This window comes from Aedes albopictus, chromosome 2 (genome assembly GCF_035046485.1).
Source record: "Aedes albopictus strain Foshan chromosome 2, AalbF5, whole genome shotgun sequence".
NCBI lineage: Eukaryota > Metazoa > Arthropoda > Insecta > Diptera > Culicidae > Aedes > Aedes albopictus.
Window position 1 is genome coordinate 44,668,602 of NC_085137.1, and position 27,911 is coordinate 44,696,512.

Genomic DNA, 27,911 nt, shown 5'->3' on the forward strand with positions numbered 1-27,911 from the left:
GGAGATCTTTCCGAAATTTATCCAAAGCTTCTTCAGGAATTTCTCTTAGTGGTTTTTCGGGATAGTTTTCCAACAGTTTATTCTAGGGAGTTCTGCGGGCTTTTTGCAAAAAATCTTCCAAAGAGTTTCTGATATTGCTCTTGGATTTTTTCGCGGGACTTCGCTCGTAATTCCTTCCGAGGTTTTTCTTAGAGATTTCCATAGTTCCACCTTGGAACTTCAAGAATATTTCCTCTCGAGATTACTCCCACAACTATTTTTCGAGATGTCCCAGTTTTTCACAGAATTTCTTCCAATTTTCCACAGGAGATTCCTTGATTTTTTTCACCTACATTCCTTCCAACTTTTTTCGAAAATTACTTACAAGGTATTTCGTAAGCTTATCTCAAAAGACATTTCGAGACAAACTCAATGAAAAATCCCTGAAAAAGCTCAGGGACCAACGATCCAAGTAATCTCGGAAAAATACTGGTGAGAATTCCCAGAATAGCTCTGGTAATAATCCAGAGAAAATTCGTAAAAATATTTCAGGTGGGTTACAGCAAAAAATCTGGTAAACTACTACGCGCAAAACTCTGGAAAAATATCCAAGAGAAAAAAACGGGAACAATTCTAAGAAATATTCGGAAAAAATAATTAGAGATTCTTGGATCAACTCTGGAAAGAATCTTCTGAGAAAATCCCGGGAGAAACTAAATAAAAGAAAAATCTTAGGTGAAAAATAATAGAAAAACAGTTAAAACCTTCAGGAAATTTTCCAAGTGAAAGTTCTGTAGAAATCCAGAGATAATCAATAACAGGAAACCCCAGGAACCAAATCTGACAACTCCAGAAGAAGTCTGTTGGAATCCAGGAATCCTGGAAGATTATCTAGGAAAAATCCCGGAAGGCCATGTTTGAAAAAGTCTGTAAAATTTCCGGGATGAGTTCAAAAGGTAATACCAAGAAAAATATTTTAAAATTTTCGAAAACTCATCTAGAATGTTTTAGAAATACATTTAGGAAGTCTCCAAAGAACATGTAGATCAATCGTTTCAGCATTTCAACGTTTCAGCATTTTAACGTTTCGCCTTCGAATTTCGTTTTGAAAATCTGGTCAAAGTTCGACCAGGATGTGTTCTACATTAAGCGACCCACAAATTTAGTCTCAATCTCATTCAGAAGGTCAAGTATTTCTCTGGAAATATCTTCGATGATTTCTCAAAGCATCTGAACATTGTTTCTTCCAGGAAATTGTCAACCGATGCCTCCAACGACAGCCTACAGTACAGAGACTCCTCTTGAAGCCACCACTAAAACTTCTTCGCTATCAAGAGCTCCAACACAAACACTTATTTCAGAGTGTTGTCATCATGAATTCCTTCAAGAAACACCCTTTTCTAAATTTCTTCGAGGACTTTCCAAAGAAATGCTGCATTGGTTTCATTCCGGAAACTCGATCAATGACTCAAAAGACAATCATCGTGGAATTTCCTGGAAGTTTTTCCAAGAGATTTCTTCCATAAATTTGACAAAGCTTTTCCAGCAATTCTTCCTAAAATACCTAGAGTATTCTGTCAATAAATCAGAAATTCACTATCTTTCGCCCATTTGTTTGAACTGTCAAATCGTGAATATCATTTCTTAATTGAAAATAATTTCTAGTGATGGCAAAAATAAAATAAAAAAAAACTATCGCGCTTTGGATTCTGGACGCTATATTATCATGCAAAACTTAAACTAGCTTTTCATAAACTGAAAAAGCCGAAAACACCGCGCGAAATGGAATCCGAAAAAGCCTTGATTTGGAGAAAAAACGGTCATAATGACCACAATGACCTAATGATCAGTTTTGTTTTAAACAAACATATGTTTTGATGAAACACCTAAAAAAATTTGAGATGGATACCTGTAAAAGGCTGGTAGATCGCCTAGAAGAGTTTCAGAAGAAATGTCCGATGCAATCTGACGAGCAATTTTGTCAAAAATTCTGAAAATGGTCCGCCTGGTCGACAAATAGTTATTCTTGTGGAATTCTTGCGTAAAAATTTTGACAAATGACCTTATAATTGACAAATTTTGATAAATAAAATAGCAAGTTTAATGAAATTGACATAATTTTAAAATAATTCAGTCGAAATTATCTCGCAGTAAAAGAAGTCGTATCTTTCGGGAATTTCTCAATTATTGGCATCAACAAGAGCAGTGCCTTCAGGGTGAAGAGATCCACTAAAAATCCTGTCAGATTAATCTCTAGGAATTCTAGATTTTTTTGGGAAATTCGGCAGAAATGTTCAGAAATATCCTAGGATATTTTCGTATGCGACCAAAACATTGCTTTTTCTCTCTGTAAGTTCTGCATAAATTCTTGCAAGGATTGCTCGTAGCTCTCACTGGAAGATTCGTCAAAAGTATCGTGGAAAACGGGTATTTTCCAAGGTTTTCTTTTCAGGAGTTATGGTAACAAACTTCTCCAGAATTTCTAGTGGAACGAACTGTTCAAATAATAACACAAATATTTATGCTAGCTGGAACCCGTGCCGGAGTTCCACTGAAATCTGGCAACTCCTCTGGAAATGAGTTCATTTATAGTAAACACAGTGCACCTCACCCCTCAAAGAAGTGAATTTGGGACTGTCCATAAATCAATTAGCCGTTTAACTCATTTAGGTACTCACGTTTTACTCAGGCTGTCAGTAGAAATCGTAGGTTTGTGTTTTTCGGAAAAGATCTTAGCAAATGAACAACTACCTGCTTCATCATTGACTGTTCGCATCAGTCGAATGAACTTGAGCACGTATTCACTTGTTTGTGTTTTCAGCGGAGCCGTCTAGATACCATGGAATTGAGTTCATTTTCCATGAATACGGTTCTACTCAAATATCAGATGAGTGAATATGGGCATCGATCTATAGTGCTCCGCTTTAACAGCGTTGCAGTTTTATCAATAGAAGAGTTCCATGCGGCTCAAAGAACTCCTCTAAATCATACTATGTATTCAATGCGTTACATGCATGAATCTAACATTCAATGAAGTACCTACAAAAGTCGCTCCCTTTTAATCAACTCCTCAACACGCTTCTGCCCATCTAACCACACTATTTCTCGGCAATAAATAAAATTACCACTTACTTCAACCCCGTTTTTACTCGGTAACTCTCGCACCGAGCGCAGAGAACCCATCACTTTTGGGGACGGTGGCACCACTACAATCATAGTGCACATACTATTTGCGCCTGAATTGCTACTACCAACAGCACCCGAAACTGGCCTTTTCGTCGGTTTTGGTACACAATCATCATCGTAGGTATAGAGAGTGCCGAAAAGTACTTGCCACTGACTGCTGTTGTAATTCATGTGTATAGTTGTTACACCACCATTCAACGAACGAACCAACAACGACCGGGTTACTTTGATTCGGACGTCTCGCTCCGACTAACGATTAACAGGAGGGGGGGCACTCTAGTGCCCTCTAGCTCCCCCTAGCGGGATGGTGGCGACATCTGTGCTGACTGACTGCCTGCCTGCCTGCCTGACTAGCTGGTCTGGTCTGCTCTTGGGTCTGCTGGAGTGATGACGAAGCGATAACAACGACACGGACACACCGAGCCATGCCAAGAGCTACCATAGTGAGAGTGTTCAAGTACTTGTAAAAGTACCCTCGTTTTGCCTCCCCATTCCCCCCGGGGTGAGGGAATGGGGAGGCAAGTAGGAGCTAACCGATTAGGAGAGAACCCGCGCGCGTCCCGAGTCACCCGACCTGGCGGTGTGGTGGGAAGAAAAATCAATAAAACAATAACAACTATATACGTTCGTGCGATAGTTTTATGGCCCGCACCTCCCTAATGCTAGCGCGTTCATTTTCGGTAGCCGAATTCGGACGCATTGGTTAATTGTGCCAGGACGAATTTTCCTTTATCCCGACAGGATCCCGACATCTCATCCATCTGGCAGCGAGTGGCAGCAAAGAAACAAACAAACCAGTGCACAGTGTAATCGGACATTGAACCGCATTGAACGTGAATCGGAGGAGGTGATTTAGTGCAGTGCAACAATAACAACAACCCAGCAGCATCAGTCAGTGACAAAAGCGGAGAGGAGGATTTTTTCCAGTGCAACGTTTGAACAAAACCAAATTTGAGTGTTCCAGTGCAGTGACAGCGCAGTTTTCCGGATTCCGGGTTCAGGAAGAAGCGGAACCAGCGACGGTGGCAGAGCAAAAACGGCAAAGCCGTTCCACATTTTCCCTTGCTCCTGAGTTGAATCGGTAAGTGGTGCATCTATCCATCCTCAAAATATGAGTTTATCTTGCGTTTTGTTTGCTATTGTGTTTGTATTGATTCTTGATGTTTGCTCGATTCAAATTTGACAATCGCGACGCGTCAAGTCTACTAGCGCGCGACGCGGCGCGGTGTGAAGTCAAGCGGAGCGCGGGTAGGACTTTGTTTTGTTATTTTCATTTAGGCGTGTGTTTGTACACTGTTAATATTTGAGAGATTTATGGCAGCGCACGCCCATTTGGCTTGTTGATTGGATATTGACATTTAAAGTGTGGGCTTGTAGTTTGTTTTGTTTACTTGAAATAATGATGCGATTGTGTACTGTTGAAGTTCATTGAAGCAAACTGTTTTAGCAATCGTACAGCCGCTATTCATTTGGCATTGGTTTCTTCTGAGGTTTTCGCAGACGCTCCTCTTGATATTCCTCCTGGAGTTCCTTCCGGAGTTTCCAGGAATTTATTTAGGATTTACATTAGAAGTTCCAACAGGAATCGCACCATGAGTTCTTATGAATTTCCTCCAGTTCACGTATTCCCTTAGGAGTTTCTTCTAGGAAACCTTTAAGAAATCTCATAGATTGATTCTGTGTAGTCTCTTAAACAACTCTTGAACAACTTGATCTCTAACACTACTTTTAGGTTTCCACCAGAGGTTTCTTCTAGGTTTCATTCAAGAATATGTCTGGTATTACTCTAGGTAATCGGAGTTCCTTAAGGTTCCCATGCTGGGTCCTACTCAAGAGATCTTTTCGAAATTCCTCCTATTGTTCACCAAGTTCCTCATGAGTTTTCTTCAGAAGTTCAAACTTGAATTCTTTCAGATTTTTTCCGGAAATTCCACCATAAATTCAAGATTCTCCCAGGAGTTCTCCCGAGAAAATTTATTTTTTCTGAAATTTCATCAAAAGCTTTTCTAGGATTCCATCAAAGAGTTCTTGCTGAAAATTCTCCATCACTTTCTTCAGGGAATCCTCCAGAACTTTCTTGTGAACATCCTTCAAGGATTTCTTCTGGGAAGTCCCTAGGAGTTCCCTAGGAGTTCCATTGAAAAATTAACCAGAAGTTCTTTTTGGAAGCTTATTCTGGAAATTTTCCAGGGATTCTTTCTGGAAACCCCCTAGAAGTTCTTTTTCAAAAGCCTTGTGGTAATTCCTTTAGGGAATCCTCCAGGTGTTCCTCTTTGAAATCCTCCAGAAGTAGCTCCCCAGATCGAGTACCTGGATTATTCTACAGAAGAAATTGTGGGAGGAAACAACTCATATGGGAAATAAAAAAAACCTTCTGAAGAAATCTATAAAGGATGGAATTCTGAAAGGATTTCCGATGAAATAATAGCATCCTGAGAGGATTCCCGAAGGAATCTTGAGAGGATGCCCGAAGAAATTCTGAGAGGGAATCCGTTGGGAATCCTCTCAGGATTCCGTTGGGAATCCTCTCAGGATTTCGTTGGGAATCCTCTCAGGATTCGGTTGGGAATCCTCTCAGGATTCCGTTGGGAATCCTCTCAGGATTCCACTGAGAATCCTCTCAGGATTCCACTGGGAATCCTCTCAGGATTCCCCTGGGAATCCTCGCAGGATTCCCCTGGGAATCCTCGCAGGATTCCACTGGGAATCCTCTCAGGATTCCACTGGGAATCCTCTCAGGATTCCCCTGGGAATCCTCGCAGGATTCCACTGGGAATCCTCTCAGGATTCCACTGGGAATCCTCTCAGGATTCCACTGGGAATCCTCTCAGGATTCCACTGGGAATCCTCTCAGGATTCCACTGGGAATCCTCTCAGGATTCCACTGGGAATCCTCTCAGGATTCCACTGGGAATCCTCTCAGGATTCCACTGGGAATCCTCTCAGGATTCCACTGGGAATCCTCTCAGGATTCCACTAGGAATCCTCTCAGGATTCCACTGAGAATCCTCTCAGGATTCCACTGGGAATCCTCTCAGGATTCCATTGAGAATCCTCTCAGGATTCCATTGGGAATCCTCTCAGGATTCCATTGGGAATCCTCTCAGGAATCCATTGGGAATCCTCTCAGGATTCCACTGAGAATCCTCTCAGGATTCCATTGGGAATCCTCTCAGGATTCCACTGGGAATCCTCTCAGGATTCCACTGGGAATCCTCTCAGGATTCCACTGGGAATCCTCTCAGGATTCCACTGGGAATCCTCTCAGGATTCCACTGGGAATCCTCTCAGGATTCCACTGGGAATCCTCTCAGGATTCCACTGGGAATCCTCTCAGGATCCCACTGGGAATCCTCTCAGGATTCCACTTGGAATCCTCTCAGGATTTCTTCGGGAATCCTCTCAGGATTCCTTCGGGAATCCTCTCAGGATTCCTTCGGGAATCCTCTCAGGATTCCTTCGGGAATCCTCTCAGGATTCCTTCGGGAATCCTCTCAGGATTCCTTCGGGAATCCTCTCAGGATTCCTTCGGGAATCATCTCAGGATTCCTTCGGGAATCCTCTCAGGATTCCTTCGGGAATCCTCTCAGGATTCCTTCGGGAATCCTCTCAGGATTCCTTCGGGAATCCTCTCAGGATTCCTTCGGGAATCCTCTCAGGATTCCTTCGGGAATCCTCTCAGGATTCCTTCGGGAATCCTCTCAGGATTCCTTCGAGAATCCTCTCAGGATTCCTTCGGGAATCCTCTCAGGATTCCTTCGGGAATCCTCTCAGGATTCCTTCGGGAATCCTCTCAGGATTCCTTCGGGAATCCTCTCAGGATTCCTTCGGGAATCCTCTCAGGATTCCTTCGGAAATCCTCTCAGGATTCCTTCGGGAATCCTCTCAGGATTCCTTCGGGAATCCTCTCAGGATTCCTTCGGGAATCCTCTCAGGATTCCTTCGGGAATCCTCTCAGGATTCCTTCGGGAATCCTCTCAGGATTCCTTCGGGAATCCTCTCAGGATTCCTTCGGGAATCCTCTCAGGATTCCTTCGGGAATCCTCTCAGGATTCCTTCGGGAATCCTCTCAGGATTCCTTCGGGAATCCTCTCAGGATTCCTTCGGGAATCCTCTCAGGATTCCTTCGGGAATCCTCTCAGGATTCCTTCGGGAATCCTCTCAGGATTCCTTCGGGAATCCTCTCAGGATTCCTTCGGGAATCCTCTCAGGATTCCTTCGGGAATCCTCTCAGGATTCCTTCGGGAATCCTCTCAGGATTCCTTCGGGAATCCTCTCAGGATTCCTTCGGGAATCCTCTCAGGATTCCTTCGGGAATCCTCTCAGGATTCCTTCGGGAATCCTCTCAGGATTCCTTCGGGAATCCTCTCAGGATTCCACTAGGAATCCTCTCAGGATTCCTTCGGGAATCCTCTCAGGATTCCTTCGGGAATCCTCTCAGGATTCCTTCGGGAATCCTCTCAGGATTCCTTCGGGAATCCTCTCAGGATTCCTTCGGGAATCCTCTCAGGATTCCTTCGGGAATCCTCTCAGGATTCCTTCGGGAATCCTCTCAGGATTCCTTCGGGAATCCTCTCAGGATTCCTTCGGGAATCCTCTCAGGATTCCTTCGGGAATCCTCTCAGGATTCCTTCGGGAATCCTCTCAGGATTCCTTCGGGAATCCTCTCAGGATTCCTTCGGGAATCCTCTCAGGATTCCTTCGGGAATCCTCTCAGGATTCCTTCGGGAATCCTCTCAGGATTCCTTCGGGAATCCTCTCAGGATTCCTTCGGGAATCCTCTCAGGATTCCTTCGGGAATCCTCTCAGGATTCCTTCGGGAATCCTCTCAGGATTCCTTCGGGAATCCTCTCAGGATTCCTTCGGGAATCCTCTCAGGATTCCTTCGGGAATCCTCTCAGGATTCCTTCGGGAATCCTCTCAGGATTCCTTCGGGAATCCTCTCAGGATTCCTTCGGGAATCCTCTCAGGATTCCTTCGGGAATCCTCTCAGGATTCCTTCGGGAATCCTCTCAGGATTCCTTCGGGAATCCTCTCAGGATTCCTTCGGGAATCCTCTCAGGATTCCTTCGGGAATCCTCTCAGGATTCCTTCGGGAATCCTCTCAGGATTCCTTCGGGAATCCTCTCAGGATTCCTTCGGGAATCCTCTCAGGATTCCTTCGGGAATCCTCTCAGGATTCCTTCGGGAATCCTCTCAGGATTCCTTCGGGAATCCTCTCAGCATTCCAACGGAAATCTTCTCAGAATTAAATCGAGAATTCTTTCAGGATTTCATTGAGAATTCTCTCAAGATTTCATCGGTAATCCTCTCGGGATTCCATCTCTAGATTCAATCGGAAATCCTCTAAGTATTCCATCCATTTATAGAGTAATTCTCAGATAGAGTTCCTGGTAGAATCCTCAGAACGATGTCTTGGAAGAATCCTCAGATGAAATTCCTGGAGGAATACCCAGACGCAACACCAGTGGAGTTGTCCTGGCCCAAAAAAAAGCTGAAAAGCTGGATAATCTTGTTCGTCCTGCAAGCGTACATATGTGTACAGTAGTCGTTCGATAGCTGCAACATGTTTACGTTTCATATCAAATGAAATTCTGTAAATGCAAAAACTGCCAGGCGTCAATGAACTATCAGTTGCTGCAGAATACATCGAATAATATATATTCTGAAAACATCGCATTACGGCAAAATTGCATGCGAAAAACATCGCATCGGTGTTAAGTTTTACTTTGACGGATAGTGGCGCGATAACTTGGCGAGCTTTTAGTTTAGTTTTAGTTTAGTATTCATTGTTGAGTCTAAATAAGGGCGAAAATGCTTTTGTAAACAAAGCCTTCTCTCGATGAATGCTAGTATTTAATACAGTAGACGTTTGCTCAGTGCAAACGGTTGCAAGGCAATGCTTTTTAACTGCAAGTCTGCTAGTCGCAACAATTTTGCAGTTATCGCACCGCTATCTGTCAAAAAAAAAACGTCAACAGAGTTGCGATGTTTTTTGCATGCATTACAGCTGCATTGTGATGTTTTAAGTGCATTCTGGCTGCGTCCTACAGTAATTGATAACTGTTTGACGGCTGTCAGTCGTTGCAGTTAGTGAATTTCATTTGGTAACTGAAACGTAAACATTTTGCACTTAGCGAACGTCTACTGTACATACGTACACGGACCTGTCAAAAGTTAATAAATGCCTATTCAAAAGACGTTTAAAATCGGCTGAATTATGGGATATTTGACAGTTCTCTTATCAAAATGGCCAACTTTTGTTACATTTTTGTACGACAGTTCTAAGCAATGGCATATACAAACCTGTCAAATTAGAAGAAACACTGTTCAAGATTAGGTTCAAGATATATAGTGGTCAGAAACGTCTCGTGAAAAGTCACCAAACGTAATCGATTTCATACACGAAAACGTCAAACAAAGCAAGCTAATGTCACTTCAAAACACAAGTCAATCCGTAGAAGCATCACCTCATCGATCACAGTAAACGGCTTGTACTTTGAAACACCACCATCCATCAGTGCTAGTGTTAGCCGAGGGGTAATTTTACGACTTTTTATTAAAAACTATTAGCATAGTTTGAACGTTTATCGCTTTCCGAACAAATGTGACGCGCTCCGAATAGTTTGTTTACAGTTGCTGGAGAGGAGGGGGAAGCACACCAACCGCGGGAGAAACAACGCAGAAGAGAACGAACGTTTAATTAGTATTCAATGTACAGTTTACCTCGTGTGCCATGCCGTGCCAGCCAGTCAGCCAGAGCGCTAGAGGGAGAGAAGAGAAGAGACTTCGCGGGCGCTGTATTTGTTCTTCCAATGCCTTTACTAATCAATTAATCACGACAATGAACTGTGTAGCTGTACTACTGTCATGTAGGTACGTGTACGTTCAATATCTATACCCGTCGCTCACGTGTTCCAGTCATTGTCATTTACTTACGGGTATTGAGGTTGACTTTTGCAAAATTCGCTCCCTATCGGATAATTTGCGCAATTAATCGAAGCAAATTCCAACCAAATGTCAGTTTGACAGGTGCGCCGTGGTCAAAATCGGAGCGACGCCTCTCCCCGAACACTGTTTTAATTGAGACGAGGGGGACAACAAATCCACTTATCGAAGCAGGCCGACTGCAGCAGACGGACACTGGTGTTCTGCACTGATGCCAAGTCGTTATTAAACTCAAGGTTGATTATTTTGAGAGGTCGGTTGGATTGTTTGGATATGGTCTTTGTCCACCGCTGCCGGCCAGCCGTTCTGCCGTCTCTCATCCGGTCCTATTTCGAGCTATATAGCTACCAATTTTGCACTCTTGCGGTAATCGGCTTCTCAGGACCTCGAAAACAACAAGAAAACGTGTTGTTCGACTTAGTTCATAATTAGACTAGTTTGGGTGGATCGAGCCGCATTGTCGTAGCAGCAGACGATTATGTAATAATAACCAGTAATCGATGTGACAAGATGTACACTCGGTGGGGAGTCAGCTTCCGTCAGCCCGGATGCACACACAATCCACACGTTCACACATACAAGAGTCTCAGCGGGATGTTTGGCAACCCGGTAGGGCGAAAACAATTTCAATTAATCTCAAGTACATGCGGCATACAAGTTTGTCTTGCTGGATGATTGTATGGTTATATCTAGGAATGGGAGTCTTCTGCGAAGACACCAAGTGGCAGTATTATTAGCAGGCTGGAATTAAATTTGACAGATGAAGTTAATAGTAGGCTTAGAAACATGAATTTGCTTTTGGTACGAAAAAAAATGGTTTAATGGAACATGGAAAATCAAAACGTGTGACACATTTACATTAATTTTTTTAATTCAGAACTATCCAAATAGGGAAGTGCCACACCCCTAATTAGAAATCGTTGTTTAGATTTTAGTAGAACTTGTCCGCGTCCTACTTCTACTGTTTTTCATTCAGCACACTCATCACTTTTTGGTTAGACATTGGAGTCAGTTCACGCTTTCAATGCAGTTCTGTGCAAAAATGTGTGCGACAATTTTCTCTCATGATATCTGTCTTGCCCCTAGTGCGATACTTGCTGCAATGAGTATCAAATGAGTAACCTTGATGGACTCATTCACCTGACCGTCGTTGGATCTGGTGATCTAGTTTAAACTATTGATTATTCTCAATGGAACTGAATTCATTGGTTCACCGTCATATATCAATCATTCATCCGAAGTCAAAATGCACTTTGCGTCATACCAGACTGGGTCCATAACTCTCCGTGAGATATTATTAATATAATTTTAAATGACAACAAGCAACAAAACAACCCTTTCAGTCGCAAACTGATCAACTGACAGCCTTTAGCCAGTAGTGCATTGGGTAGAGGTATTGATTCCTTTACCAAGACACCACTCAGCCCGCGCGAAACGGTTGAGGTTATGTTTGCCCTCCCAATTAGACTCTCTACTTGCTCTCGGTGCGGGCTGGGCCGCCTTTTGCTTTCGGAAATTATCGTTCCTTCGATTCAGATAAAACGAACGGAAAAATATGTGATTGCTGGCTGCTGAGTGTCGGGGTACGCTGCCACGGCACTATAATTAACTTAAAGTTTCATTAGCACAATTGTTCGAAACAAGAAACTTTTAAGAGAGCGGTTAGCGGAGCCAACCAACATCAATCGCGCCTTCGCGCGAGAGATGTGAAGAACATCAATGTATGTATCCGAGGGGTATAATGAAGCTGTCAAAATGGAGCAGTGCGCTTCGGGTTCGGAAATACCTCTGGCAACCTTCCAGCAGACCGCGCGCGCGAAACGAAACGGGTGACTGGAGTTGCCAAGAAGGTGACAATGCGCCGGCAACGACAGCCACCACGACGAACGACAAAAAACCGTCAAGTGCTTTGTGTGTTTGTATGGAAAATAATTAATATGTCGTAAAATGTAATTAATAAAGTTTTATTACTTCCTTTTATCAGTCGTTGAGCGTCGTTGTCGTCACTCGCTCGCAGCGAGCGTGTCGTTCCATGCCAAATCATAGGAGGCGATAATAACAATGCCATGGTGACGCTTCGACGACCACCATATTGGGAGCTGAGTACCCCTCGTTCGTCCGTCCATCGCGCGAACGCGCGCAGTCAGTAATTGCAACTGTCAGGCCCTTATCGCCGTGTATAGATGACAATACGCAAACCAGCAGCAACGTCTGTAAGCAGTAAAATCGCACATTTTATTGCAAAATTCCCAATCTTTGGCGTGACGGTGACGACGTTCCACCCAGTGTCGATCAGCTGTCAAAGGTTTGGTCGCGGCGTGTTTCAATTATTCGCCACGCCGTGGCGCTGCCAAAGGGCAATCTCAACGAGCGTGCTGTTTCGGTTCATCAGTGCGCGCGGTTTTGTTTTGGATCGCTTATTCGCGTCGCGTAAAATTCAATCACCGCAAACTGAAGGTGGGAGGAGGCGCCTCCTGCCACCAAGAATTTTCTCATGAAAGTAAATATTTTGCTTTTTTCGCTCGTTCGTCTCATCCCTCGTCTCGTGCGGTTCTACTCCCGCGACACTTTTACGCACGTACGTACTTTACCTCAGACATGCACGCAATATACATGAAGCATTATCACATTTTACGGCCTCCCATGATGGGAGTTCCATCCTTGGTTCCATCGTCGCGTCGTGTCGTAGAACGGAACCACATCGCATCGTCGGGAACCGAACGGAACAAGAAATGGTTTGTTTTCGGTGCGGATCGGCTTGGCGGCCTGGCTTTCGATTTTCGCGTGCGACCCTCTTCTGCGTTTTGTCAAACACGTGGCGACGTGCACGGAACGGAGCTGCTATTGATGATGACGACGAGCGCCGACAACCGAGACGACGATTGTTGTTGTTGTTGGCAGAGCTAAATTATGGATAATTGTAATTTCATTCGCCAATATTGTTCGTTTGTTGATCTATGGTGTGGAAGGGTTGCCAGACGCGGGTTGTTGCGGGAAATTGTCTGTCTGACGGTGTCACGCAATCGCGTAATTGTATTTCCAAGGTTGCAATATATTTAAAAAAATGTACGCACGCTTATAACCACAACAATCACACTTGGCTACGATTGCACGAGATCTGACGGTATCCCTTGACAGTTGGTCGATGCTCGATCACCAATCCTATCGATCAACTGTCAACCTATGTAAGATCAATCGCTGCAATGCAGGAATGCGATGAGTGTGATATAAGTTTCCTTCAGTGATCTATCGATTCATAGAAGAAGTGAGTTTTGGTTCGGCAAAACATGTGTCACCACCATTGGACGGTACGGTGTTGTCAGTTTCCACTGATTCACGTGCAAACGTGCTCGTGGAAACCAGAATCCTGCAGTACAAACATCGACAAGCGATCCTGATGGAAAGTTTCAGGCATAGTAAAAGTTCGCTCGGTGCAAACGCTTTAACTGCAAGTTCGCTGAGTGCAACAATTTTGCAGTTATCGCCTCGGTTATCGCACCGCTATCTGTCAAAACGAAATGTCAACAGCGATGCGATGTTTTTCGCATGCACTTTTGTTGCAATGCGATGTTTTCCGTATGCACATTGGCTGCATTCTGCAGCAACTGACAGTTCTTTGACGTCTGTCAGTTGTTGCAGTTATCTAATTTTATTGGCTAAGTGAAACGTAAACATGTTGCAGATATCGAACGTCTACTGTAGCGTTCCCGCGTATATGATATGTTGAAGCAGTTAATCGAACCTATAGCTATTGCTACCAAGCAGTTCATGAGACTAGAATGTCGGTCGAACTCGCAACTGGAGATAAATGTCCTATTCGTAGCAGTGATCCACGTGTATCTGTTGACGTCACACACCAACTGACAGCATGCTGTGAAACGGTAACTGCGGGTCGTATGTACTAAAATCACTACTCACATTTTGCATCCGACGAGATCCGGTGAACACCCAGTGAACTTCCAGTCGCTGGATGTTCATAAAAATGTCATATTTTGTAAACAGTGCCCGCAGTTAGAGAAGAAAAGATGAATCAATCCAAAGGAAAAAGAAGACCGTGGATAAGTCCATTCGAGAAGGTTATGACGACTAAGAAGAGCTGAACCACAGCTACTATTTTCCGCAGGAGAGAAAGAGAATGATTTCTTCTTGACGTAACCGTGCATTGACTTATCCACGATCTTCTTTTTCCTTTGGTTTGATTCTTTTTTTTTTTCTCTCTAACTGCAATTATTTTCGTAAACACGACCCGCAGTTACCATTTCGCAGCATGCTGTCAGTTCGCGCGTGACGTCATCGTGGACAAGCGGAGTATTTGACGTACATGGTAAAAAAATCACCCATAATATGAGTTCAACGCTAGGGGCGAGACACTAAATCAAAACATTCAAAAATATGTTTTTTTAAACAAATGCCAATAAAACACCAAAAAACGAGTAAATATATACTTTTGGATCGTGTTTTGAGTTATAAACCAAGAATCTAGAGTTGTAGGATCTCATTGATCTCGGAATATTTCTGAAGGATTGAAAATCCCTTTTGTAAAACAAGTTTTCTCCGTAGCGGCAACTGTAGTTACGCAATCCGTCACCGCCGCGTCACATGTTCCAGAGCCACACTACCGCATCCATCATTATTGGTGGTAGGTAATCTGCTGGCTGGCAGTGACCTAAGTTTATTACCGATAATAAGTCCGCGAGTTTCCGCGGACGCAGTTGTTGTGCGCGCAAACCTATATAGAGAGCAAGGTGCTATTGTTGGAAACATGTTAATCAACCAAATACGAATGGCTAATTAGCAACTATTATACAAATACCACCCGGCAGTACCTAGTGAGCCATCAGTCAGTTAGTCAGTGCAAATGGGTGTGAGGCATTGCTCATTGTTGGAAATGTAGCGCACACAAACCAAGTTGCACACGGCTTTAGCATCAACGTTGATGCGAACAAAATGCAAGCTCATTACCGTATCGCAGTTAACCATGATGCTATTTTTCATCGCCGGCTTCGCCGTCCAATGCCGCGTGACATTTTCCCGCGAGTTCCCAGTGCGGCGGATGGCATCTCGCACGTCAAAACACCATTGTTCCGCTCAGTAGTGACATTTTGTCATCGCAGTACACTACTGTTTCCTAATTCCTCTTCCTGTCTCGCTGTTCGAGTTCGGCAGATGAACAATGCGCGAGTTAGGCGTCGGCCATCTTGAGCAAGGTCACTCTAGATAGCTTTAGAATACGTAATGCAAGAATTTGTCATATACACCTCATGTAGAATACAGAGTATGGTAAATTTTTGACGAAAAAAGAACAGCGGAATACAGCAAAAATATATTGTTTACGTTTTGCTCTCGTTTTTGACAGTACCGAAACTACCGAAATGTTTCTGCAGTTCTAATTTCGTCAAGAAAGTGCCAAACATGCAATTTACGATTGAGTGTGTAGTCTTTCTGTGAACAATTTAACATTACAACTGAAGATGAAGTGTTATCTAGAAAACTGATCAAAAGCATTCAAACGAAGAAAAACATTTCTGTTTGTGCTAATGCTCATGTTTATCAACGAATAAACAAAAAAAATGCTTTCAAATAAAATTAGTTTTGATGGGCTTAAGGATCTCCAACACGGGGATGCTCACTTTAATAAAAGAAATTTTAAATATATTTATCCACATTTCATAAATATGAATGCTATAAAAATTATAGCACTGAACTGAAATAACATTCTACAATCAAAGCAATCACGAAAATTCAACAATATCCAGGTGATTCCATTGACATTCACAGGTATGACTGGCAAAATTTACCACTCAGCAGCTTTATGAATTCAAAAAATTCTGATGAATTAATAACCTTCATGCCTCTTCAAAACAATTACGCAGCCAGTAGCACAGAATCGACGAAACGCTAGGCCACCTTCAAAGCTCAAGGTCTTTTCGAGCTCTGTGCCGGATGCGGAAGCGCCTGGGAACTTTTCCATCCAACTTAGGCAGGGACTGATCCCCCAAAATGAAACAACCCACATTCAAAAACCGCGATGCTTATCGCATCGCCATTGTGTTCGCATCGCGCACTTGAAAATTTAATTGCGCGCTTCCCGCTTAAAAAACTCACCTCCACTAAAACACCAACTACCTAAAGAGCAACCAGTGAAAAATAGAATAAAGAGCAATTAACTAGCGAAAAATTAGCATACCTTTTTTACGAGTGTATTAATTGAAGATGGGGCTTCACAAAGTAGGCGAGGACGCGCGCGCGCGCGTTCCGCGATTTGTCGAAACGGGCGAGCGCGAGGGGCGTTCCAATTGTTAAGGGGTCACGTAACGCAGCGTTATTTTACTTGCGCGCGAGGATTATAATTGAAATCAAAAGTGAAGTCGGCGTTAAATGGGGCTTAGAGATGGTTTTTACGAGATCAAAAACCGCATTCGTCACGGAGGGTGTATTTTTTTCCTGGTCGGAGCAAACAATTTCGGCTGCAATGACGACGCACCGGAACACTTACGAGACGGAGAAAAAGTGTAACATTAGATAAAACCGTACATAAATTAACACACGAAATTAATTGCGTTTTACTTCGTATGGTATCTCTTTTTTTTTTTTGGTACTCTCCGCGGGTAGCGGGTAACCGCCAAAAAACTAATAAAAAAGCGCGGTCCCAGTCACTGATACAAGAGAGCTGAAAATTAGAGTACATGATATTTCGAAAAAAGAAGCTCGTAAAAACAACACAAGCCGAATAATTAAAATAATAAATAATTACCGCGAGCTGTGCTCGCGCGTCCCCTCCAAAATAGGGAGAATCATCTGCCAAAACAGCGTATAGTAGTTACATTCGACGATCACATGCGAACCACTATACAGCAACAGCAGTAGCAGCAAACCAAAACAAAGAGAGATGGCCCTATTGCCGTCGTAACGCAAACATATGTCTCGCTTGGCTGCTTGGGCCGCACCGCTCGCCCTCTTAGCTCTTACGACGCACTTCGAGTTTTTGAGATAGAGTAATGAAATAATTAAATCCGGCGGAAAATAGGCTGAATAAAGCGGAGGAAAAATTCCGGCCACCGTATACGATATGCTTTTGTTTGTTGTTGCACAAGTGGATCAATTGAAGGGGGTTTGACGTTTTGAGATGACGGCTGCAGCAAGTTACGTAACGCTGTTGGGAGAAAGGGCGTTATTTTGTGTTGAAATCACAATCGAAAAATTATAAAAATATATATTACCAGCTACAATCATTTAAGTAAAAAGATGCACTCATTTGAGATTCTATGAGTGCATCTTTTTACTTAAATGATTCTAGCTGGTAATATATATTTTTTTATAATTTTTCGATTAGTGTCCTGCCCCTACCATCAACCTCAAACTTTCAAACTTTAAGTACTTTTTCTATAGACGAGTGCACCGATGAACTGAATTCATCGCGGTCCGAGAATTTTGACACTAGAGCGGGGCCATTCCCAATCAGAATTGTTCAATTCTGATTGGAAATCGTTCACTTTTGATTAGAAACGACCCCGCTCTAGTGTCAAAATTCTCGGACCGCGATGAATTCAGTTCATCGGTGCACTCGTCCATTGTTTCTGCTAAGTCTAAATAATTCATCTATGAGTATGGATTTATTCTCCGATTAACTAAATTCACTCGGTTCGAGAATGGAGCGGAGCCGTTTCCAATTAGAATGAAAATTTTAACAAAAAATGACATATTCATGAATATCTAGATACCGAAAATTCCATGGATGTTCACCGGATCAAAGTGTAAGCAGTGATTTTAGCAAACACGCCCCGCAGTAACCACTTCACATGTTGCCGTTAGTTGCGTGTGATCTTCTACTTCTTCTGCGTGGCTCTACGTTCCCATTGGAACTTGGCTGGCCTCACTTCAACTTCGTGTTCTTTGAGCTCTTCCACAGTTATTAGTTGAAAGACTTTTCTTAGCTGCTATTGCATGAATTTGTATATTGTGAGTCAAGTACAGTAGATGTTCGGTTGGGGCAAGCGGTTTAACTACAATGATTTTTAAGTGCAAGTCTGGTAAGTTGAAAAATTAACAGTTATCGCACCGCCATCCGTCAAAACGGTGCGCCAAGTTAGCCCAAATGAACAATCGAATGCATGTTATGTTCGTTTAACGTCAATTGACGGATAGTTGATGCCTGTCTGACGTTAGAGTAGACGAGTACACCGATGAACTGAATTCATCGCGGTCCGAGAATTTTGACACTAGGGCAGGGCCGCGCACAATCAGAAGTGAACGTTTTCCAATCAGAATTGAACAATTCTAATTGAAAATGGCCTGCTCTAGTGTAAAAATTGACGGACCGCGATGAATTCAGTTCATCGGTGCACTCGTCCGTTATCGAATTTTGTTCGCTAACTGAAACGTAAACATGTTGCAGTTATCGAACGTCTACTGTACAATGATGTCCAGGGAAGTCGAAAAAACTTTCCGACTGGAATGGAAATCGAACTCGCCTTCCACGGATTAGCCTTGTTTTCGTGTGATGTCATGGTGGACAAGTTCATAAGCAAACTAACGACCAGTTGATCGCTCATAACCCAAAGGAAGTGGTTCACCTAGGATGAACCAAATGTCAAATCAACTTTTTTCTTTTCATAGAGGCTCTAAGAAAAGAAAAAAGTGGTTTTGAAATTTGGTTCATCCATGGGGCGCTCTTCTATTTTACACACGAACTGACAGCAATATGCGCAGGTCGTGTTTGCAAAAATTACTCCTCGCATCTTGCATGCGGCGAGATCCGTTAATCATCCAGTAAAATATCGGTCGCTGGATGTTCATGAATGTGTAATTTTATGTAAACAATGCCCGCATTTGCAGAAGAAAAGAAGAAGCAACCTGCTGAAAAAATAGAATAAGATTCTTCATATAAAAAAGGCAAAAATGACAATTTCTTCATCCCCATTCATGCTAGATGAACCAGTTTCTCTGGCCTATCCTCCTCTTCTTCATTTGTCCAGCAGTAGCTGTTGGAGGAGCTCAAACAGTAATTCTTTAATGGTATTCAGAAATAATTTCTGAAAGAACTTCTATTTCAGAAATTATTGAGGGAGTTCATTCAGTGTTTGAATTTCACCAAGAGCTACTCTGACGTCATTCTGCAAAGTGACGTAAACGACATTCGAGTTCGAGACGTCTTTTGCTACATATCTGATGAAATAACAAAACTGTGGTACATCCACCGACGAACCGACGTGACAGAGGTTCGACCGACACAGAGGTTCGGTGTCGAGCTATCAAATCACTGCGAGCCGTTATAGAGGTGGCGATCGTGTTCGGCTATTTTTCATCATGGCGTCGCGGACAACAAATTTTAATTTATTTGTTCTAGCTGTCACGTCGGTTCGTCGGTGGTACATCTGCTATATTAGGTTGCAAGTTCTAATGTAGCATATATGGAAGAAAACAACTCTGAGAATGACCACTATACATAATACCGAAATTGTCAATGTCGCTTACGTCACTTTGCAGAAGTACGGGAGTACTGCTGGAGTTCCACCAGGATTTTTAATTGGAGCTCCTCCAGAAATTATGGCGGGAACTCATCCAGAAACCACTCCTAAAATTTCTTCAAAAATGTATCTCGAAGTTAGCCTAGTTTCTAAAGAAATTGATCTTTGAATTCTTTCGGCAATAACTGTTAGATTCCCGTCAAGAAACACTCCTAGAGTTCCACAAGGTATTTTTCTTAGATCTTCTCCTGAAATAGCTGCTGGGGTTCGAAGAACTTCTAGAGCTCATCCAGAAATAACTTCTGGATTTCATCCAGGAAATACTTTTGGAATCCTTCCAGCAATTTCTTCTGGAGATCTTCAAGGAATTACTGTTGGAGCTCCTCCAGAAATTACTTTAGAAACATTCTCTTGAAAGTCACTGCGTTCTTCCAGTAATTACTCTTGGAATCCCTTTAGGGATTGATCTTGTTATGGCTCCCGCACCTAGTCCTAGAGTATCTCCATGTAATATTCTTGAAGTTTCTCCAGGAATCACTCCTAGAAATATTTCAGGAATAATAGGTTGCAAAATTCAATTTGAACTGCAAATCACCCATTGAAAACTAAAATTTCCATCTAAACAGTGCTGCCAAACCATAATCTGATTGATTTGCCATTTCCTAAATTCCCCGCCTCAGTCAGCACCTCAACATTCCAATCGATGACAATGATGTTGTTGTTGATGATGATGATGATGATTTTGATACATTCTCTTTGTTCCCCGAAATTACGGCCATGTACGTTCCCGTGCGCACTTTAATCTTATCAATCCCTGGTTCCGAACGGATGGATGGATGGACGGATGGACCGACGGATTAGACGGACAGTGAGAAGAGCCGCACAGCCTCGAGGTCGTAAAATGGAATGTAATGTTTGGAAAGGCCATAAAATTCACTAGTTTTCTTCTCTTGCACCCAACCCACCTCAAGGATGGACTTCATCCATCGTTGTTGTTGTTGTTAGGAGATCCTTTGCTCATCCTTCCAGCGAATTGAAGCGAAGATTCGGAACAAGGTAAGGGTACAACCAGCAGTTACGGTGGAAAGGAGGAAATACTTTCTCACATTTCGTCCATTGCTGGAGATTTTTACTGACACTCTGCGCCATTTACTTGACCGTTGTTGTCTCTTGTTCTTTGAAGGGCGAGGCGGCCGAGTGATGACTGCCAATACACCTGTTCTGTTTTAAATATGTTGGACTGAGCTTAGCTTGAAACTATTCCTACTGACACACTTTTTTCCCCCGAAAGCGTCGCAATTATCAACACTTTGGGTGTTATTTGTCATAGATGTTAACTAACCTCAAAATCTAATACAAAATAACGTAGAAACTTTTCTCAGTGTATTATAATTGGGATTCATACCCACACTGAAAAATATTCGCCCAAGTACAAATGAACCTTAATACAATCCGTGGAAAACTCATCGTTTTTCTTCAATTTAAGTGTTGATGAGCAATCACAATCTAAGTAGTCAATTTCTCGAGTTAAAACATTTCCAAAAACCTACATCTGTGATACCTTCCATGGCATACATCTTGAGTGACGACAATTATGTACTTTTCTGTTTTCCGTGTATGTTTAGTAAAGATTGTTTACTAGTGATATCTGTCAAATGCATCAATCTTGTTTATTGTTGTCGTCTGGATTTAAAGAAATGAATGTGAGTACAAACATACGATAATAGTGTATGTATAATGAATACTGTAACTAAATAATTACAGATAATGATCTTGCATTGCTAGAGAATCGCATCGATCGCCGGCGACCACGGTTGCCAGAAAGTTTTGAATCCCCCCAAGGTCCGTCACCATCGCAATGTCCAGTTGGTCACATCACCCCTCGTCTGTCATACTGACTGTAACTCCGATCCTGATTCACCACTCCACACAAGCACAGACCGGACCGGACAGTCCGTGCGATGTACCGTGGCTCCGGTCGCCTTCTTTTTTTCCTCCTCTTCATTCTTTTTATGACCGATTGCCCATCACAGTTTCCTTTATTTTTATCACTCAAGTAGGTATCCCCCGCATTGCGCTTCAGTTTCTTTCCCCCCGTCTACTGAGAAAACGAAGACAGAAATCGATTTATTCTCGTCGTCTTTGAAGGATGCACACACAGGACGATGACCAAGTGACGGACAAACCAACAATCAGCAAACTGTCATTTTTGGCCGTAAAATCTGCGCGACGATTGCTGTGTAACGGACGCAGCCATTTTTTTTATAACGGTACTAAACCGTTTTTATTTGCTGTTTAGTGATTGTTTGATATTCATTCCCTTTTTGGGGGGAATCTGGCGTCGTTCGTACAGGGCGGCTTAAATAACTGCAACCATCGACAGTGACATCCTTTTGAAGTCGTCCTCAAAAATGCATAAAATCTCTTCGTCTTTTTAAAATATCGTTACAATTAAAAAGGAAATTGAACTGAAGCCTAGAGCGGAAGAAGTACACAGCAGATCCAGAGTCCTGACATGTTCAAACCATGTGTGGGGTGTGAATATACTTTAGTGCTAATCCCCTTGCGTGTCCGTCCCCTAGCAAGCATCAGAGACAGCCCAGCACCATGACGACGTTGTCAGTGTGAATCTGCCTCATTGTGGACAGGGATGCCACATATACAGATTTTTCTGTAATCATGCAGATTTTCTTGCTGCTTTTCATACAGAATACTGTATACCAATATTACAGATTTTTGGAAATGATACAGATTATACAGATTTTTCAGAAAATTACAGAATTTTAAACAGATTTTTCGCGAAATATTACAGATTTCTTACAGATTTTTGACAAAAAATGGTGATACAGATTATAAGATTTTTGAAAGGCAAAATACAGATTTAAATGTGGCAACACTGATTGTGGAGAGGAGCATTGGTGGAGCAAGTCACCTTCATCGTGTGGTTCCGGATTATGCCAAGTGATTCTACTGTAGTTTGCTTAGATGGCGGGCGGGGAACGGATTGATCTAGTGAGTTACGCATTATTCACACCGTGTACGATGTTATCCAAGCAGAAGTTGCCAGGAAATCAATGTTTGAGCTTCATTTCTGAAGAAAAAACCAGAAAATTTCAAAAGGGCAACTAAAATTTCATTGAAAAAAATATACAATAATTATATTAGGAATAAGTTTATTTTCTTCTTCTTCTTCTGTATGGCTCTACGTTCCCACTGGAACTTGGCCTGCCTCTCTCCAACGAAGTGTTCTTTGAGCACTTCCACAGTTATTAATTGGAGGGCTTTCTTTGCCAGCCATTCCATGAATTTTTATCTTGTGAGGCAAGTACAATGATACACTATGCCCAGGGAGTCGCGAAAATTTTCCCGACCGGAACAGGAATCGAACCCGTCGACTCCGGATTGGCGATCCATACCCTTAACCACTAGGCTAACTGGAGAACCCGAATAAGTTTATGATTTAAATTATAAATATATAAAATTAAAAACATTAAGCTCATCGAACTTTCTGTTATACATCACTGCAGTTGATGTCATAGAATTGCAGTTATCAAATGACTACTGTACCGTGCAGTAACGCTCCACTACTTATCAAGCTGCTTGGATCGTCTTTTTTTTGCTCTCAACTGACCACGACGTCGCGTCGCCTACTACGCACCCCATCAATCCTACTGCAGTCCTACTCTGCATTTACCCTGCCTAGATGCCTCCTCCAAGTGGGGTCAAACGAAATCCAATAAAAATTATTACTTTTCGACGACGATAAAACATTACATACTGCTCTCATGGACTCTCCGCGGCGTATCCTTGCCGCGGGCCCGGAGTCCCTTCCTTCCTTCCTTCCGACGATGTTGGTCGTTAAAAATGAAACTCCCGAAATCAGATCGCGGAGATGCGTCACATCCGACCGACGACTGTAGGTACTTCGAGGCGATTTTTGACGACTGACTACTGGTGACTGACTGTCATAAAACTTGGCGCTGTCGGTCGCAGACAAATTGTCTACTGCAGACGTCCACTCACGACTGCGCCGCCAATTTTGGGACATACCGATAGATAAAATCTGGACGGGAGTGGGCAAGCGATGCAATCGAAAGTGAACTATTGATTCAGAACTTTTTTTCCTTTCTCGTATACCAAAGTGCACTGAAAGCTATATGATCACTCAAAAACGTATTTTCGATAGAAGGCTTGGAAGATCAAGTGTCACATTTACCAATCAATTCAGTTCGACGAATTGAAATGATGTATGTGTCTATGTATGTGTGTATGTATGTATGCATGTCTGTGTACAAAAAAGGTTACTCACTTTTAAGGCACTTCCTATGGGTTGTCTTTCCGAATTTAAGCGAGAATCAAACCGAAATTTTACCGCATTGTTTGCTATTAAAAATGATTCGGATTGGTCAAGGCGTTCCGGAGCTATGGCCAATCCCGTGAGCTGGACCAGCACCGGTAGAGCTGGCTGTATATAAAACTGAACCAAGCCCCATCGTGTGACACATCAAACTGCGGCGATTTTTGTATCCTTTATCATGGTTAATTAATTTTGTGCGGAAATCAACATTGGAGACCGAAAATTCCACGATGTTGGCCCAAAATACAAGATGGCAGCCTAATATTTAAGATGGCGGCTTCAAATTCAAGATGACGACTGTTTAATAGAATTTTAGGCTCTAAAATCATGCAATATGGGTATATTTGACATAGGGGAGAACTCTGGAGCACAAAAATGATGACCAGAATATCCAAACTCAATATGACGGCTGTTTATTGGTGTTTAGACCCTAAAACCTCGCAATATGGGTAAATTTGGTTTGGGATAAAGTTCGTACTCCAAAAATGGTGACCAGAATATCCGAGAAGACGATCTAAAATCCAAGATGGCGGCTGCTTAATTGAGTTTTAGGCCCTAAAACCATGCAAGTCCCCAGTCCAAAAATGGCACCAGAATATCCAAGATGGCAGTCTAACATCCAAGATGGCGGCTCCAAATTCAAAATGATGACCAGAATATCCAAGATAGCGGCCTAAAATCCAAGATGGAGGTTCCAAATTCAAGATGGCGGCTGTTTAATAGTGTTTAGGCCCTTAAACCAAGCAATATGGGTAAATTTGGTTTGGGAAAAAAGTTTGGACTCCATAAAGTTTGACCAGATATACAAGAAGGCGGTCTAAAATCCAAGATGGCGACTAAAAATTGAAGATGGCGGCTGTTTAATTGAGTTTTAGGCTCTAAAACCATGCAATATTGATTATATTTGGTATAGGGAAGATGTCTGGACTCCAAAAATGGCGACCAGAATATCGAAGATGGCAGTCTAAAATCCAAGATTGCAGCTTCAAATTGAAGATGGTGGCTGTTTAATGGAGGTTTAGACCCTAAAACCATGCAATATCAGTGTATTTGGTATAGAGAAGATGTCTGGAGTCCATAAAAGACGACCAAAATATCCAAGATAACGGTCTAAAATCCAAGATGTTGGTTCCAAATTCAAGATGGTGACTGTTTAATAGTGTTTAGGCTCTAAAGATGTCCGTTGTAAAAAAAAGGAGAGTGATGAAGAAATGGAGTGATGCCAATTTGATTTTTTTTTTTTTTTGAAAAACGAGGTATAGCGGAAAACGAACACTACGCGCAGAAAAAAGTATGTTAAAAACAAAAATATTTGAGGTTAATTCCAATAAATTATCAATTTGTTCAGGCCACAAAAATAAAGCTGTTTGGAGCAAATCGAACGTCACATTTGAAGCAAATGCAATCCATGTTTGAAACAAAAATGCATCTTCTGACAGATTATGTTAGAAATAAATGTAAATATTTTTGTTTTTTTTTTTTTTTGTGGCAGGTCAGCCCTACGGAAATAGTTGGTTTTCCCATTAAACTTATAAAGTCATTTCCTTCGCTGGAAAACCCCACCTCCCGTATTGTACTTTCAATGTCAACATCATGTATACATCTATTAGATAGCTATAGCATACGCTCCCGAAAACAACGGGATTTCGAGGAGACTTTCGGTGAACCTTGACTTTTTTGCAGGAGGAAATCTTGTTTGATGTTGCAGCTGGAATTTGTGAGTTTTGTTTATGTTCTCGACGGCGCAACGGGAGGCTTCTCAATGTGTATTGTCGAAATAAATGTGTAATTGAGTTAGTTTTAAAAATTAAAATTTTAGTTTTAAACATTTTATCAGTTTTCCGAATAAACATGAATATTTTTGTTTCGAACAAACGAGATTTGTTTCCGTGCAGCATACTAAAATCAGTGACAAAGGGACACTCAAGAACAACGCTTTCCAATGGTTGAAATAGTTCAGTGTGGTGAGCTCATTTCATTTATTTTACAGATAATATTGCAGTTCTGGTCTTCCAGGTTCTACATACTAAGAAAAAATCACCGACTTCGGTAATATTTTACCGAAATGTCAACCGTTAAGCTTGTTTTACCGGAAAAATTTGGTAAAGTTAGCAACTTTTACCGAACTTCGTTGAAGTGTGACAGATAAACGATAACATTTTACCGAAATTTCTTGTACAGAATTTGGGTGAAACCCATTACCGAATGCTCGACAGTTGAGATTTCGGTAAAAAATGTGTAAGTCTTCCATTCCATGAGAAACCCCACTCTATTCACCTCATTACTGCCTAAAATAATGGAATAATACTGTCACCGTGGCCCATAATTCGGTCAACGTCCTGCCCCATCCCATTACTCCAGCCATAACGATACCAACGAGATCTTTCCACGCTCACTTATGATTGGAGGTAATTTATCAGATTAGATCGTTATCTGGGCCCATAACTTCGTACTCACTCACCGTCGTGCGTCTCGGAAGGGTTGTTAGAATGGATGCTATCTAGCAACCAACATCACTCCACTCTCTCATTCTGTGGACTCAATGACTAGGTACCAACAACGGGACTTCATATTCCACGAAGGAGCAGCAAACGAACCTTCTTATCCGCCTCCCTGGGGGATGTGTTTTCGGCATTACTGGCTGCTGCTGCTGCGGTGCAATGAGATGCAAAACGGTAAGGTGTAATAAAAAATAATAAAATAAGGATCGGTCGTCTCCGTCGAGGTTTGACGAAAGCTTGGTTGGAATCGACGACAGGATGGATGGCACTCATAAAAGCCTGTGTAGGGAAGGGACGCAGAATAGAAACAGAGCATAAGGCGCTTCCTTTTCTATGACGAGGCAGACTTTTTCCCTTTTTATGCAAATGTCCAATCCTGGGGTCTCCGGCGAGAAAGACGAGCAGCGGGTGTTGCGCGCGTGAAAAAAATAATAAATAATGAGACACAATAAGGGGAAATATTGCACACTCGTAAAAATTTCTCCGGGAGTTCGGATCTAACGAGTTGAAAGAGTCCAAAAACTCCGAACACATGAGTGAAATTCGGTTGTCGTCAAGTCGGTCCGCTTGGTTTCATGCTTTTATGACCTTGTTATTGCGAGATGCTCTTTCTCAGCGTTGGACTCATTTTTCGCCTTTTGGATGGTCATTTTTCCTCAGTAGTTTGAAGATTTTCGCTAGAAGGACGCCAGGATAGGTACGCGTAGACAAAAAGTTTTGGAAAGAAGGAAAGGAGCTCGAAGATCGTCGGATCTGGTGTTGATATATAAACAGAGCCCGTACGTAAAGTGGAGAAGAAAGAAAGACTTCTTAAGCCGTTTCGCCGTTTTTTTTTTTATTTCATTTTGCGCTCCTTTTGTTCTAAGTGACGAACGAGTCTTGAAGAGTCATGGTGGCGGCGGTCGGTGGTATAGAAATGGAGAGAAGCCTTGTACGGAGGGAAACGGGTGGAACAATGGCAAATAGACGCCGAAATAATTATTATTTATTGCCAGCTAGCTGAGCTCTCTTTTCTACTCGACTCAGCTATCGTCGTCCGTCCCTCTTCCTCGAATACTTCTAACAGGCGAGATAGAGTCTTTGCATTAAACTCATCGCTGGGAAACCATCCACGGACTTGGACTCGCTGGTGGTCATACACATGAGAGTCGTAGAGGGTCATGTGGAAGAGGAGTCCCAGCAGAGAGGTGGAAATGAAATGTTAGCGAGGAACAAATGAAGGCAACTGTACGGTTTTAGAATTTATGATTCGGTTTCTATTTCAAGTTCGGGGCATCATAATTGTACCTTTACCTGTCCAGTCCACTTCAGACCGCCGCCATACGTCTCCGCTCCGCGTGTATCCTCCTCTGCCTGGGCTCTAGGTCCGATCCGAATGTGGTTGGCTAGTTTTCTGGGAATTTTGCGTCCGTCTTGGATTCGATTCGCTATTTGGCATGGAAGAGCAAAGGTTAGATGTGAGGAGAGGAGTGG

General features: G+C 42.5%; 1 protein-coding gene across 1 annotated transcript in view; it reads left to right on the forward strand.

Annotated features, from left to right (window-relative positions):
- Positions 1 to 27,911, forward strand: part of LOC109432525 (protein abrupt) — a gene marked incomplete in the record, with an annotated part of 275,269 nt that overhangs the window by 150,932 nt on the left and 96,426 nt on the right. Inside the window, 1 exon segment of the mRNA XM_062849579.1 lies at positions 3,907 to 4,041.